Source organism: Stegostoma tigrinum, chromosome 21 (assembly GCF_030684315.1).
Source record: "Stegostoma tigrinum isolate sSteTig4 chromosome 21, sSteTig4.hap1, whole genome shotgun sequence".
NCBI lineage: Eukaryota > Metazoa > Chordata > Chondrichthyes > Orectolobiformes > Stegostomatidae > Stegostoma > Stegostoma tigrinum.
Genome location: NC_081374.1, coordinates 7,279,570 through 7,294,286, shown reverse-complemented (window position 1 = coordinate 7,294,286; position 14,717 = coordinate 7,279,570). Strand labels below are relative to the sequence as shown.

General features: G+C 43.0%; 1 protein-coding gene across 8 annotated transcripts in view; it reads left to right on the top strand.

Annotated features, from left to right (window-relative positions):
• The window catches only part of LOC125462683 (cyclin-dependent kinase 18-like), a 181,461-nt gene that overhangs the window by 90,714 nt on the left and 76,030 nt on the right, over nucleotides 1–14,717 (top strand). The gene's annotated exons all lie outside the window — the stretch shown is intronic.

The window sequence follows — 14,717 nt, the reverse complement described above, 5'->3', positions numbered from 1 at the left end:
TTATTGACCGTCTGGTCAGTATACTGTTAGATAACCAACTCACCAGTCAGTATAGAGCTGGATTACTGACTGACTAGTCAATATACTGTTACCTTACTAACCGACCAGTTAGGATATTAATACATTACTAACTGACTGGTCAGTATACTACCAGATTACAGATTTACCAATCAATAACTAAAGATTACAGACTGTTTGATTAGATTATAGACTGACTCCTCCTTAACCTGGAGTTTACTGGCTGACTAATCAATGTCTTTTTAGATTACAGACTCACTGGTCGGTATCCTATAAAATTACAGGCTAGTAAGACTTGACCATCCACTGAAGTTCCTTTTCCAGTCAGTGGAGCTACTAAATAGTTGAAACATTGGAAGTTGGATATTTGCATTTAAGGGCTGGAGAGCTTGAGTATATCTTTGGTAAGACATCAGCTTGAATTGAATTCCTTGTCACTGATATTAGCTTGCATTTGTTTCGGGAGGAGGTATATGATCCATGATGGTCTGAGACCTATTCTTCTGCTGAGCTTGGCTAGCTAGTCACATCAGGATAACCAGAAATCCCTTCATGCACTGGTAGTGAATCTTTGGAATTCTCTACCAAAGAATACTGAGTACTCTGTCATTGAACATATTGAAGACTGATTATTGGGAAAGTAAATTAAGGCTAAGGGGATAGCACAGGAGAGTGGGCTTGACGTAGAAGATTGGTAACAATCTTATGGAATGGTTCAACTGACTTGAGAGGTCATAATGTATCGCCCTGCTCCTATTTATTTTTAGGGCTTTCATTGATGAGGACAATAAGGAAAATCCCCATTGGAAGCTGTTTGTATACCAGGGCAGGCAGTATCAAACTTGTCAGCTTAACTCACTGGCCAGCTCATGCCTCTGATTGAAACTCAGACAAGAGAAATGTTTCGAATATTTTCAGGGGAGGTCTGCGTAACCAGACCTCAACACAATCAGGGGAGGCCAGTCTGCCCCTTGGGCTTGCTTGACCATTCAGTGATGACATTGACTGTGCTACACATCAACTCCAATCAGCCTTCTTTTCACCATACTCTTTGATGTTTTTACACATCAAAAATCTAACTCTCTCAGTCTTCAAAGCTTACAAACTTTTGAGGCAGAGGGAAGAGGCAAAATGAGCTGATCTAAAGGGATACAACAGACTCATTTAAGTTTTTACTGCACCAGATCATATCTAATAAACACAGACAGATATCATTGATGTGGCTGCATTCTCGCAGCTGCATTCACAACACAATTTTTTTTTGCTTGTCACCTTTTCAACTACTTCCTGGCAAAAGTCTTCCTTAACAACCTCACCCGCTCCCCCCCCGCCCCAATTATAAACTTGCTGTTCCTGAGATTCATCCTCACAACAGCTTTTACCATAGCATCAATCTTCATGTGATTTCACCAAAAATAATTCAAGTATCAAAATTGAGGCAATCACATTAAACCTTAGTGAAGCAAAAAATTAACAGAGAAGGATTAATGAGGCACAGGTAGTGAGGCGTAAATTCAAGGTTCTGGCAGAGCTCGTCATTACTTATCCCCGTGCTTCATTTTATGCAGCATCATTTCGACATTATCTAGAGTCTGTAGGTGGAATCTTCTGCACATAAATGATCTCATGACCACAATAAAAGGAGAAGAGCAAGGAAGGTCTCCATGATATCCCGACTAATATTTATCTTTCATCCAATATCATTGAAACAGATTATCTGGTCCTTATCTTGTTGCTGTTTGCAAGAGTTTGCTGTGTGAAAGTTAAGTTCCCACGCTTCCTATGTTACATTTGTAGTTACATGTCAGAAGATAATTCAGGCATTGTAAAGTGATTTTGGATGTTCTGAGTTTGTAAAAGACACTATTATAAATTAATGCCCTTCTTTCAATATGTCATTCTGATGTTCTGTCTTCAAATGTGTTGAAAATGCTCTGTCAGCATGGTGCAACGTAGGCAGTTTGTAAATACCTCAGATACTTCCAGCAATAAAATGTCACTATTAGTCCAACGACAAACCTTACCCTGCTGGCATGCTGTGAAATTTGCATGTACTTGCTGCTTTCTCTGGTAACTGCAATGTTAAACATTCAACATCTAAATCCAACATTACCTTAAATCACAGTGTTACGGAGTAGATGTGGTGCAGAAGGAGACTATTTGGCCCATCTTGTTCGCACTGATTCTCATTATGACTTAGTCTCATTCTCCTGCCTTTTACCTAGACCCCTACATTTCATTCCTATCTCAATAATCATCGAATGCCCTCCAGAACATCTCAAACAAACCTACCTCCACTGCACATCCAGGCAGTGTGTTCCAAATCCAAAAACCTGTTACGTTAAAAAGTGTTTTCCTCACTGTACCGTGCATTCACTTCTTTTGCCAATCTCTTTAAATCTAGTTGCAGCTTTTATTAAAGATCACATGCTTCTTAGAATCTTAGAATCCCTACAGGGTGGAAACAGGCCCTTCGGCTCAACAAGCCCACACCGAACCTCAGAGCATCCCACCCAGACGCATCCCCCTAAGTTATTGATGCATGTTATTGAACACTCATAACCTCACACTACCACTTTCACAAAAGATTGACATTGTACTCTTGTTACTTCTCTCCTCTTTGCCTTGTCCTATCGCACACATCCCTCATGATGTGCCAAAAATTACAAAGTCATTTCGGTAATGAATGGAAAACTGTCCAGTGCTTTTGATTTATGGTTATACTGAATTATCCACTTATTATATGTCACTCTCAATGTTTCTTGTTGTTGAACTCAGGTTAGAGAGAAGTTAACCCTAACTTATAAAGGCAGATAATTCAATGTTATCCATTTTGTAACAATGCAGCTAACATTAACAACACAGTGCAATGAATCTAGCAATCCCATAGCATAAGGCCTCACATTGCCAGTATATGTCTGCATTCTGCTGCACACTTAATCCCCTAATATGGTTTTCACTTTCAATGAATATAACCACATGAACACAATAGGAATCCCTCCCAGAGATAATGGGAACTGCAGATGCTGGAGAATCCGAGATAACAAAGTGTGGAGCTGGATGAACACAGCAGGCCAAGCAGCATCTTAGGAGCACAAAAGCTGACGTTTCGGGCCTAGACCCTTCATCAGAAAAGGGGGATGGGGAGAGGATTCTGAAATAAATAGGGAGCGAGGGGGAGGCGGACCGAAGATGGAGAGAGGAGAAGATAGGTGGAGAGGAGAGTATGGGTGGGGAGGTAAGACCATAAGACATAGGAGTGGAAGTAAGGCCGTTCGGCCCATCGAGTCCACTCCGCCATTTAAATCATGGCTGATGGGCATTTCAACTCCACTTCCCTGCACTCTCCCCGTAGCCCTTGATTCCTTTTGAGATCAAGAATTTATCAATCTCTGCCTTGAAGGCATCCAACGTCCCGGCCTCCACTGCAATCCGTGGCAATGAATTCCACAAGCCCACCACTCTCTGGCTGAAGAAATGTCTCCTCATTTCCATCTTAAATTGACCCCCTCTAATTTTAAGGCTGTGCCCACGGGTCCTAGTCTCCCCGCCTAACGGAAACAACTTCCCAGCATCCACCCCTTCTAAACCATACATTATCTTGTAAGTTTCTATTAGATCTCCCCTCAACCTTCTAAACTCTAATGAGTACAATCCCAGGATCCTTAGCTGTTCATCATACATTAAACCTACTATTCCAGGGATCATCCGTGTGAATTTCTGCTGGACACGCTCCAGGGCCAGTATGCCCTTCCTGAGGTGTGGGGCCCAAAATTGGACACAGTTTTCTAAATGGGGCCTAACTAGAGCCTTATAAAGCCTCAGAAGCACATTGCTGCTTTTATATTCCAACCCTCTTGAGATAAACGATAACATTACATTCGCTTTTTTAATTACGGACTCTATCAGCAAGTTAACTTTTAGATCCGAGATAATGGGAACTGCAGATGCTGGAGAATTCCAAGATAATAAGCCTCACATTTTATTAACTTTTAGATCCGGCTTGCATAGGATACTATCTGTCCCCCTAATAATAGAATCCCCTGTAACAACTACCTGTCTTTTTGCTCCACCCTCTTGAATGTCCTTCTGCACCATGGTGCCATGATCAGCTGGCTCATCCTGTCCACAGTCCTTTCCCTCATCTGTACAGGGAGCAAGAATCTCATACCTGTTGGTCAAGGTCAAGGGCTGAGGCTCCTGCACTCCTGAACTCGGAATCCCCCTACCTGCCTCACTTACAGCCTTACCCTGTTGTCACTGAACACTTTTTGAATTTGAGTTATTTAATCTACCGGGTGTGACTTCCTCCTGAAACAAAGTGTCCAGGTAACTCTCCCCCTCCCGGATGTGCCGCAGAGTTTGATGCTCAGATTCCAGATCATTTACTCTGACCCGGAGTTCTTCCAGCAAGGTAAGGAGGGGATAAGTCAGTCTGGGGAGGATGGACAGGTCAAGGGGGTGGGATGAGGTTAGTAGGTAGGAAATGGAGGTGCAACTTGAGGTGGGAGGAGGGGATAGGTGAGAGGAAGAACGGGTTAGGCAGGCGGGGACGAGCTGGGCTGGTTTTGGGATGCAGTTGGGGGAGGGGAGGTTTTGAAGCAGGTGAGAAAAGCCTAATGGTATCAACGTGGATTTCACCAGCTGCAAAATCTCCCCTCTCCCTACTGCATCCCAAAACCAGTCCAACCTGTCTCTGCTTCCCTAACCTGTTCTTCCTCTCACCTATCCCCTCCCCCCACCTCAAGCCGCACCTCCATTTCCTACCTACTAACCTCATCCCACCTCCTTGACCTGTCCGTCTTCCCTGGACTGACCTATCCCCTCCCTACCTCCCCACCTATACTCTCTCCACCTATCTTCTTTTCTCTCCATCTTCGGTCCGCCTCCCCCCTCTCCCTATTTATTCCAGATCCCTCTCCCCATCCCCCTCTCTGATGAAGGGTCTAGGCCCGAAACATCAGCTTTTGTGCTCCTGAGATGCTGCTTGGCCTGCTGGGAATCTCTGACACCTTGGTGAGTGAAGTGACCAACTCCCAGCTGCTTGGCAGTGGGTATCCAGCAACTCGTGAGTTCCAAACAGTGGAGACAGAGGGTGGTGGTGGAGGATTGTTTTCTGTACTGAAGCCCTGTGACCAGCAGTGTGCAGCAAAGATCAATGCTGGGTTCACTGCTTTTTGTCATTTATATAAATGATTTGGAAGTAAACACGGGAGGAATGGTTAATAAGTTTGCAGGTGACACTAAAATTGATGTGTAATGGATAGTACAACGACCTAGATCAGACCTTGGGCAAGTTGGGCCGAAGGGCCTATTTCCATGCTGTAGATGGGCCAATACATAACTGTGAGGTGCTGCATTTTGGTAGGGTAAATAATGGAAGGACTTATACTCTCAATGGTAGAGTCCCGGGAAGTTTTACTGAGCAATGAGACCTTTGGCTTGCAGGTTCATAGTTCTCTGAAGGTGGAGTCACAGGTGGTCAAGATAGTGAAGAAGGTGCTTGGTGTGTTCGCCTTTATGGTCAGTACATTGAGTATAGGAATTAGGATGTCATTCGCAACTGTAAGAACATTGGTTAGGACACGTGGAATTCTGTGTTCAGTTCAAGACTCCCTGCTATAGGGAAGATGTTGTTTAACTTGAAAGGGTTCAGAAAATATTTACAAAGATATTGTCAGGATTGGTGGGTTTGAGCTATATGGAGAGGATGAATAAGCTGGGGCTATTTTCCCTGGAGCATGGGAGGCTGAGGGGTGACCTCATAGAGGTTGTAAAATCATGAGGGGCATGGATAGAGTGATTAGTTAAGGTCGTTTCCCCAGGGTAGGGGAGTCCAAAACTAGAGGGCATAGGTTGAATGTAAAAGGGACCTAAGGAGCAACTTTTCCATGCAGAGGGTGGTGTGTGTATGGAATGAGCTGCCGGAGGAAGTGGGGGAGGTTGGTACAATTACAGCATTTAAAAGGCATCTGGATGGGTATACGAGTAGGATGGGTTAAGAGGGATTTGGGCCAAATGCTGGCAAATTGGACTAGATTAGTTTAGGATATCTTGTTGGCATGGAGACTTGGACTGAAGGATCTGTTTCAATGCTGTACATCTCTAAAACTCTATGAATCTACAGTTCAACTCCTGCCACTTACGCTATATCGTGGACAACCTGTATTGAACAGTGCAGAGTCATTGAACATGCCCTCAAGTTCACCCACTTCGGATCATTAACTATTAAATCCGAGGCATTTGTGGAAGCTCTTGACCCCCTCAGTCAGAAATTGGGAGTTATCTAGCAAATAACTTGTCTCCTTACTCCCCAAAACATTCCACCACCTACAAGGTACAAATCCAAAGTGTGGTGTATTTTCGCCAGTGCTTCGGAGGCTGGGGAGTGAGGTTGTAGAAGTTTATAAAATCATGAAGGGCATGTAGAGGGTAAATACACAAGGTATTTTTCCCAGGATGGGAGTGTCTAAAACTAGAGGGCATAGGTTTAAGGGGAGAGGGGAAAGATTTAAAATGGAATGAGGGACAACTTTTTTCATGCAGAAGGTGGTGTGTGTGCATGGAATGAGATGCCAGAGGAAGTCGTGGAGTTTGGTACAATTACAGAATTAAAAAGGTATCTGGATGGGTTATAGGAATGGGAAGGGTTGAGAGAGATATAGACCAAATGCTGGCAAATGGGGCAGGGTCAGTTTTGGATAGCTTGTTGACATGAATGAGTTGGGCTGAAGGGTTTGTTTCCATGATGTATATGTCTATGACTCTAAGTCACAGATTGTCATCTTGATGATAATGATCTAATAGTCAATCATTTGTCAGGGACTGATTAACTCTCTAAGTTAGTTAATATGAAGCAGTAGAATGCATTGTGGGTTAGGAAACTGATGTTACAGCAAAACCACTGATTTCTATGGATGTAGCTTGTAAATGCAAAGTAGATTAACTGCTGAATAGAGTCAAAACATTGTCTGGACACGGCATGGGGAATCCTTAAAGGTGAGCTCTCTATAGGATGGAATGGTGGCTCGGTGGTTAACACTGCTGCCTCACAATGCCAGGGACCTGAGTTCAATTCCTCCCACCAGGTGACTTTGTGCAGAGTTTCCATGTCCTCCCTGTGCCTGTGTGGATTTCCACCAGCTCTTCAGGTTTCTTCCCATAATCCAGTGATGTGTGAGGTAGGTGGATTGGCCATGATAAATTACCTATAGTGTTCAGGGATGTGTAGGTTAGGTGTGTTAGCCATGGGGAATGCAGGGTTACAAGGATGGGGTAGGGAGATAGGTCTGGGTGGGATGTTCACTGGAGGGTTGGGCTCATTGGGCCGAATGGCCTGTTTCCACACTGTGGGTATTCTAAGGAAAAGGCAACATACACATATGGCAACATATACCATCCTGACTAGGAACTAGCGCACTATTCCTTCCCTGTGACTGGGTCAAAATCAATATTTAACAGCGCTGTCAGTGTATGTACACCACATGGAATGCAATAGCTCAAGAAGGAAGCTGAAGATCAATTAGATACTCCCAATAAATGGCCCAGCTGGCAATACCAATGTTCTGAATGAGTACAAAATTCTGCCAGTTCTCCTTTCATCTATTACCCCAGATACTTTTCCAAACTTGGCTTTATGTAACACTCCTTTTGATTCTCATCAGCTCTCTCGCTCTAGTTGACCTGGGTGATGTGCTATCCTCTAGACTTTCACCTATCTTAGTCTATAATTCACAATTGTAAAAACATTTATTCCAGATACTGAATGGGTTAATGCTTTGTGCTTTGCATGGCATGAGTGTTAATCTTCAGGATCAAAGGGAGGTGGGTAGAAACAATAGTGTTTGAATTCTAAAAGCTTTTTGGCAGCGCTTGTGTGTAGTTTCATATCCGTTTCCTTTGATATCCCAATCTTCATTATTTTGCTTGACAAAAATAAGCATCAAATAAACAGCAGCAAGATCATTAAAATAAATCATGCATGCATCCCATGTGGCTGTAAGGTGACAATCATTAGCATTCACCTGATAACTGTGGTTAGTGTCTTGAAAGATTTGTGACTGGTAAATGTTGATGCTGCACACCAAACCACCTCCCTCCTCCACCCGACGCCAGTCAGCCCAGCCCTCTCTCATTGGCTCCAGGAAAGTTGAGTTTAAATGTCTCCTTCTCTCAGGTTCCACCTCAATGTCTGCCTTTCATATCCAAGCCCCCAGGGTTTCTCATTCATGCCTTTCATTTGCCAATTTTGTTTGCTTTCTCCTCTCTAGCGCAAAGACATTGGTTCATTGGCCGCAGTGCTCGATCTAATCCATGATCCTGCCCAGATCTCCTCCCACTTCACAGAATTGGCCAGAGAATCTTGCAATCTATTCACCAATAGACACTGTTAGCAGCTGAAGAACTATTCAATGAGATGGCCAATCACAAGGTTTCACCTGTATATTAACAACAAAGCCACCGACTCGGTGATTCTAATGTTAGGTCAAGTGACCTTTCACCTGATCAATTATAGTTGCAGTCAGAAAATAATTCATCCACCACAGATACCATCCAATACTGACCTGACTTTGAACTGACTGTTCAAATGCAAACCAGATACATTCCTGGAACAAGAGGGTATGCAAATGGTAAATCTCAAGGGGAGACAATGATCTAGTGGTATCATTTGGACTATTAGTCCACGAGCCCCGGTAATTTCCTGGCAACCTGGGTTCAAATGCCACCATAGCAGATGGTAGAATCTGAATTCAATATGGAGAAAAGAAAACTAGAATTAGGTGCCTGATGTCCATGAATCTATTGTCAATTGTTGGAAAAACCCATCTGGCTCACTAATGCCCTTTGGGGAACGAAACTGCTGTCCTTAACTGGTCTGGCCTACATGTGACTCCAGACCCACAGCAATGTGGTTGACTCTTAAACTGCTCCCTGGACAGTTAGAGAGGGGCAATAACTGCTGCCTAGCCAGCAATACCCTTATTCCCATAAATGAATAAAACAAATTTTCTAACCTGGTCAGTTTTTTTTCCCATTTGTCATTTCTCATGTGATTGCAGAAGTCTTTGGCAAAAGTCAGCCTACACCATATGAGATGATTGAACTAGGGTATGATGAAGTAAATAAGCTCCATTTTAAAGACATATACCTTTGATCATACGTAATGGAAAGCTCCTATGTAAGCCTTCCACTGCACATTTATTAGTTGTAAGTCGAGAAGGGTTAGTGAACCGCCTTCTTCAACCACTGCAGCCCATTTGGTGTAGGTAGAGCCACAGTGCTGTTCGGGATGGAGTTCTAGGATTTTGACCCAGCAGCACTGAAGGAACAGTGATATAATTCCAAGTCATGAAGGTGGGTGGCTTGGAGGAGAACATGCAAATGGCAGTGTTCCAATGCATCATGTCCCAACACATATCCTTGCCCTTCTGGATAATAGAGGTCATGGGTTGGAACGTGTTGTCAAAATAGCCTCAGTTGATTGCTGCAATGCATCTTGTAGGTTGCACACACAACTGCCACTACGCATTGGTGGTGGGGAGAGTGAATGTTTAAAATAGTGAATGAGTTCTTGATCCAGTTTGTTGCTTTGTCTTGGATGGGGCCGAGCTTCTTATAAGTTGCTATCCAGGCAAGTGGGGAATGTTCTACCACACTCCTGACCTGATGGTAGACAGATTCTAGGGAGTCAGGAGATGAACCCTTTACCACTGGCAGCCCGAAAGTGCCACTTGTAGATGGGAGAGGGGGGATCTGGTGATGACAGCTGGAATCACTGACTAATGATATTGCTGCACAAGGCATTCTACAAAATAGAAGCCATGGGGCTGAAAGGTACTGGCGAGAATTTGAGGCACAACACGTGGATTAAAATATACTGCAGTTGGAGGACACCAATGATGAAATGGGTGGTTACACAGTCAAAAAACTCTGTTCATTGTGGTGTTCACTGGAACTTGCTCAATGCAAATTGATTAATAATTCCATCAAAATTATAATGAGACAAATTTGACAAGAGAGAGCAGAGAACCTGGGACTTAGAGTGGCAAAGACTAAGGGGCAATATGATAGAGATGTTCAGAAATGTGGCGAAGATTTAACAGAATGAATGTAAGGTGAAACTGTTTCCTGTGGTAGAAGGTTTAGGAACCAGAAATCATGTACTTATGGTCACTGGCAAATGAACCAAAAGGACGATGAGGAAACACATTTCCTACACAATGACTTAAAGGAAAGGGAATTGATAAACACAGGAAGGGCTAAGCATTTTAGATCTCTGGAGAAAATGCAAGGTATTGAGACTATTTGGGTGCCTCTTACAAAGAGCTAGCATCATTGTAATTGGCCAAACGTCCTCCCTTTTATCTCAGATGATGTTGAAGCACATTTGAGCTCTGACAAGTCCGAGTCAGATGGGTAATTCGTGATTTAATGCACAAAGCCTGTGGAGTTGTTACTATCCTCTTCCTTCTCAAACACAAGTTAAAATATTGAGTTAATATATTTGTAGCTAAATCAGCCTTCTCTGCATTTAAAATGTTCAATTATAATGCCTCCCCCACACATTGTCAAAACAAGTCTCTGATTTGGTAGGTGGGTGGAGAATAGTTCCCTGAAAACCTCCACTGCAAACTATCCCACAGCAGTGTGAAATGACAGGAATTTGGGATATTTCCAGTAAAGTTCCCAAAGAGGATTACAACTCTTCTGTTTATTGTACAGAAAGATATTAGGCATGTTGAAAGTTTGTTTGATTGATATCCCAGAATCACTGAATTGAATAATCAAGTACTTTCCCTTCCCAGTCAGTGAGGGAGGTAGGGCTAGCAAACTTCATGTTGGGTGGCCGGTAATGAAAGTTAGTGGCAGAATGTCATTTGATGAATCCCTCAGGAATACATTCAATCTGAATTGCTAACCAATATCAACAGACATAACGAGAGGGTTTTGGATAAGATAAAGTAAATTTGGCAGATGGAGAATAATATGAGAAAATCTGAACTCTATCATGTTAACATGTTTACATTGTTAGAGAGAGAGGTGGAATATAAAAGTAACTCTCAAGGTTTTGTGAGACCACATCTGAAACACTGCAATTAGTTTTTCTCTACTCAAGGCAGCTAAATTCAATCAACTGATATATGGGATGAAGAAGTTGTCTTGAAAGCAAAGGCCTGCACTCTTCTACTGAAATTTAGAAGAATAAAAAATGATATTACTGAATGTTACTAAGGGGGCTTAATGGGCGACGCTGCATGGATCTTTCCTCATGTGGGGGAGTTTAGAACTAGGAGATACCATTTAAAGTGAAGAAATTTCCTACTTTAGTTGGAGATGATGAGAATTTATTTTCTGTTCGAGGATTATGAGACTGTGGAATTTTCTAATCAGAGAGCAATGGAAGCTGGACCACTGAATATATTCAAGACTGAATTGGACAGATTGTTGACTGACTGGAAGTTAAAGGATATAGGGAGTAGATAGGAAGTTGGGATGGAGGCTACATTTAGATCAGGTGTTCTTGCATCAAATAGTGGAGTAGTTTCAAAGGGAATTGGCTGATACTTCCTCCTACTGTGTATGTTCCCATGTTCTAACTGCTGAGAGTATGTCAATGTATACAGCTGGTCACAGTGTTAATGTGGACTGATGGACTGGCAGAGATTGCCAGGGCATCAAAATTAGAACATGGCAAATGTGCTAATTACAGATATTGATATCCTGAGATTGGGATTAAGCCATGTTGGTGAGAAAAGGTCACGGACGATCTATATTTGCATCTAAACTTCAGATCTTGAGGATGAATATGAAATGAAGTCTTTAAAAAGCAATTTACATAACCCCACATTTACATAACCACCACAGCTCCTTCGATGGCACATTTCCAGCCTATAATCATCTAGGAAGACAATGGCCATAGAGATGTGCAATCACCACGACCTGCAATTTTCCCTTCAAGCCACTCACCATCCTGACTTGGAAATGTATCGCTGTTCCTTCAGTATCGCTGGGTCAGAGTCCTGGAATTCCCTCCCCTACAGCACACGGTTCAAGAAGGCAGCTCACCAGCACCTTCTTAAGGGAAATTAAGGATGGACAATCAATATGGCTTACTCAACAATGCCCATAGCCCATGAAAAGAAGACAAATCCCAGAAGGACCCTAAAGTGTTTCACGCACACATTTTGGTGATTAAAGGGGAAATGCTGAGCTGGTGACGGGGAAGAGTCTAAGCTCCTTAAGCATCTTTGGAGAATGCCTCAGGATCCTTCTGCTGAACCATTGGAACAGGGAGCTAGTGCTTCAGTTTGAAACTTTACACAACTGAAGGCAGGGAGAGTAAACAAAGAAGCCAATTGGGTAACTTAATAATGTTATTTTATCATTCATTGCAGTCAATTGAAACATTGCACTACTTTAGTACCTTCCACAACCTCAAGAAGAAGTCTAACAACTCTTTGACTATACTTCAAAAGTGCCTCATTGATAGTAACATGTAAGATAGAAAAAGTGGCAACCAACATACGCGCAGCAAGCTCCGTCAAACAGGAATGTCATGACAAGCATATTTCTTAAAATAATGTGGGTTGACAAATAACTATTGGCCTGGACACATAGAACATTACAGCACAGTACAGGCCCTTCGGCCCTCGATGTTGTGCCGACCTGTCACACCGATCTGAAGCCCATCTAACCTACACTATTCCATGTACGTCCATATGCTTATCCAATGACGACTTAAATGTACCTAAAGTTGGCGAATCTACTACCGTTGCAGGCAAAGCGTTCCATTCCCTTACTAATCTCTGAGTAAAGAAACTACCTCTGATATCTGTCCTATATCTTTCACCCCTCAATTTAAAGCTAAGCCTCCTCATGCTCGCCATCACCATCCTAGGAAAAAGGCTCTCCCTATCCACCCTATCTAACCCTCTGATTATTTTATATGTTTCAATTAAGTTACCTCTCAGCCTTCTTCTCTCTAATGAAAACAGCCTCAAGTCCCACAGCCTTTCCTCGTAAGACCTTCCCTCCATACCAGGCAACATCCTAGTAAATCTCCTCTGCACCAGAGTTTTGTGCAGCTGCAGCATAACCTCTTGGTTTCGGAACTCGATCCCTCTATTAATAAAAGCTAAAACACTGTATGCCTTCTTAACAGCCCTGTCAACCTGGGTGGCAACTTTCAAGGATCTGTGTACATGGACACTGAGATCTCTCTGCTCATCTGCACTACTAAGAATCTTACCATTAGCCCAGTACTTTGCATTCCGGTTACTCCTACCAAAGTGCATCACCTCACACTTGTCTGCATTAAACTCCATTTGCCACCTCTCTGCCCAGCTCTGCAGCTTATCTAAATCTCTCTGCAACCTACAGCATCCTTCATCACTATCCACAACTACACCGACCTTAGTGTCGTCTGCAAATTTACTAACCCATCCTTCTACACCCTCATCCAGGTCATTTATAAAAATGACAAACAGCAGTGGACCCAACACCGACCCTTGCGGTACACCACTAGTAACTGGTCTCCAGGATGAACATTTCCCATCAACTACCACCCTCTGTCTTCTTTCAGCAAGCCAATTTCTGATTCAAACTGCTATATCTCCCACAATCCCATTCCTCCGTATTTTGTACAATAGCCTACTGTGGAGAACCTTATCGAACACCTTGCTGAAATCCATATACACCACATTAACCGGTTTACTCTCATCTACCTGTTTGGTCACCTTCTCAAAGAACTCAATAAGGTTTGTGAGGCATGACCTACCCTTCACAAAATCGTGCTGACTATCCCTAATCAATTTATTCTTTTCTAGATGATTATAAATCCTATCCCTTATAACCTTTTCCAACACTTTACCAACAACTGAGGTAAGGCTCAGTGGTCTATAATTACCAAGGTTGTCTCTATTCCCCTTCTTGAACATGGGAACCACATTTGCTATCCTCCAGTCTTCTGGCACTATTCCTGTGGACAATGATGAGTTAAAGATCAATGCCAAAGGCTCGGCAATCTCTTCTCTGGCTTCCCAGAGGATCCTAGGATAAATTCCATCTGGCCCAGGGGACTTATCTATCTTAGAAAACACCTTAGAAAACTCCTCTTCAAAACAGTCAGGATAATGTGGGAGATGAGGTGGATTGGCCGTGGGTAATGCAGGGCTACAGGGATAGGGTAAGGGGGTGGATCTAGGTGAGATGCTCTTCAGAGGTTTGGTGTGGACTCGATGGGCTGAATGGTGTGCTTCTATACCGTGAGGATTCTATGATGGTTCTACAATAATTCAGGCTCAGCTGAGCAGGCAGGTGGGATCTTGCTATAATGGTTCATCTACAAGACCACAGTTCCTCAGAACCACACTGAAGTATCAGCCTGAATTTTCCCTGCTTAGGTCTCTGGAGTGGGACTTGATCATACAAATTCTTCCTCAGACAAAAGATTACTATCCCATCGAGATGCACCTCTATCATTAGGTTATGGGCTCTGCTGCCATTGCAAAATGGAATGTAATTGGCTGTTCTCCAATGAGAGTTCGGTAGAATCATCACAGAGGTCATGTAAAGGGCTCATTATTTAGTAATAGATTAATTGGTGTGTCATCTTATTGCAGTAGGATTTTGAAGTTTGCCAGGGGACTAAGGTATTTGCCTATCTAGAAATGGTGACTATAGCTCATTGAAGTGCTCTG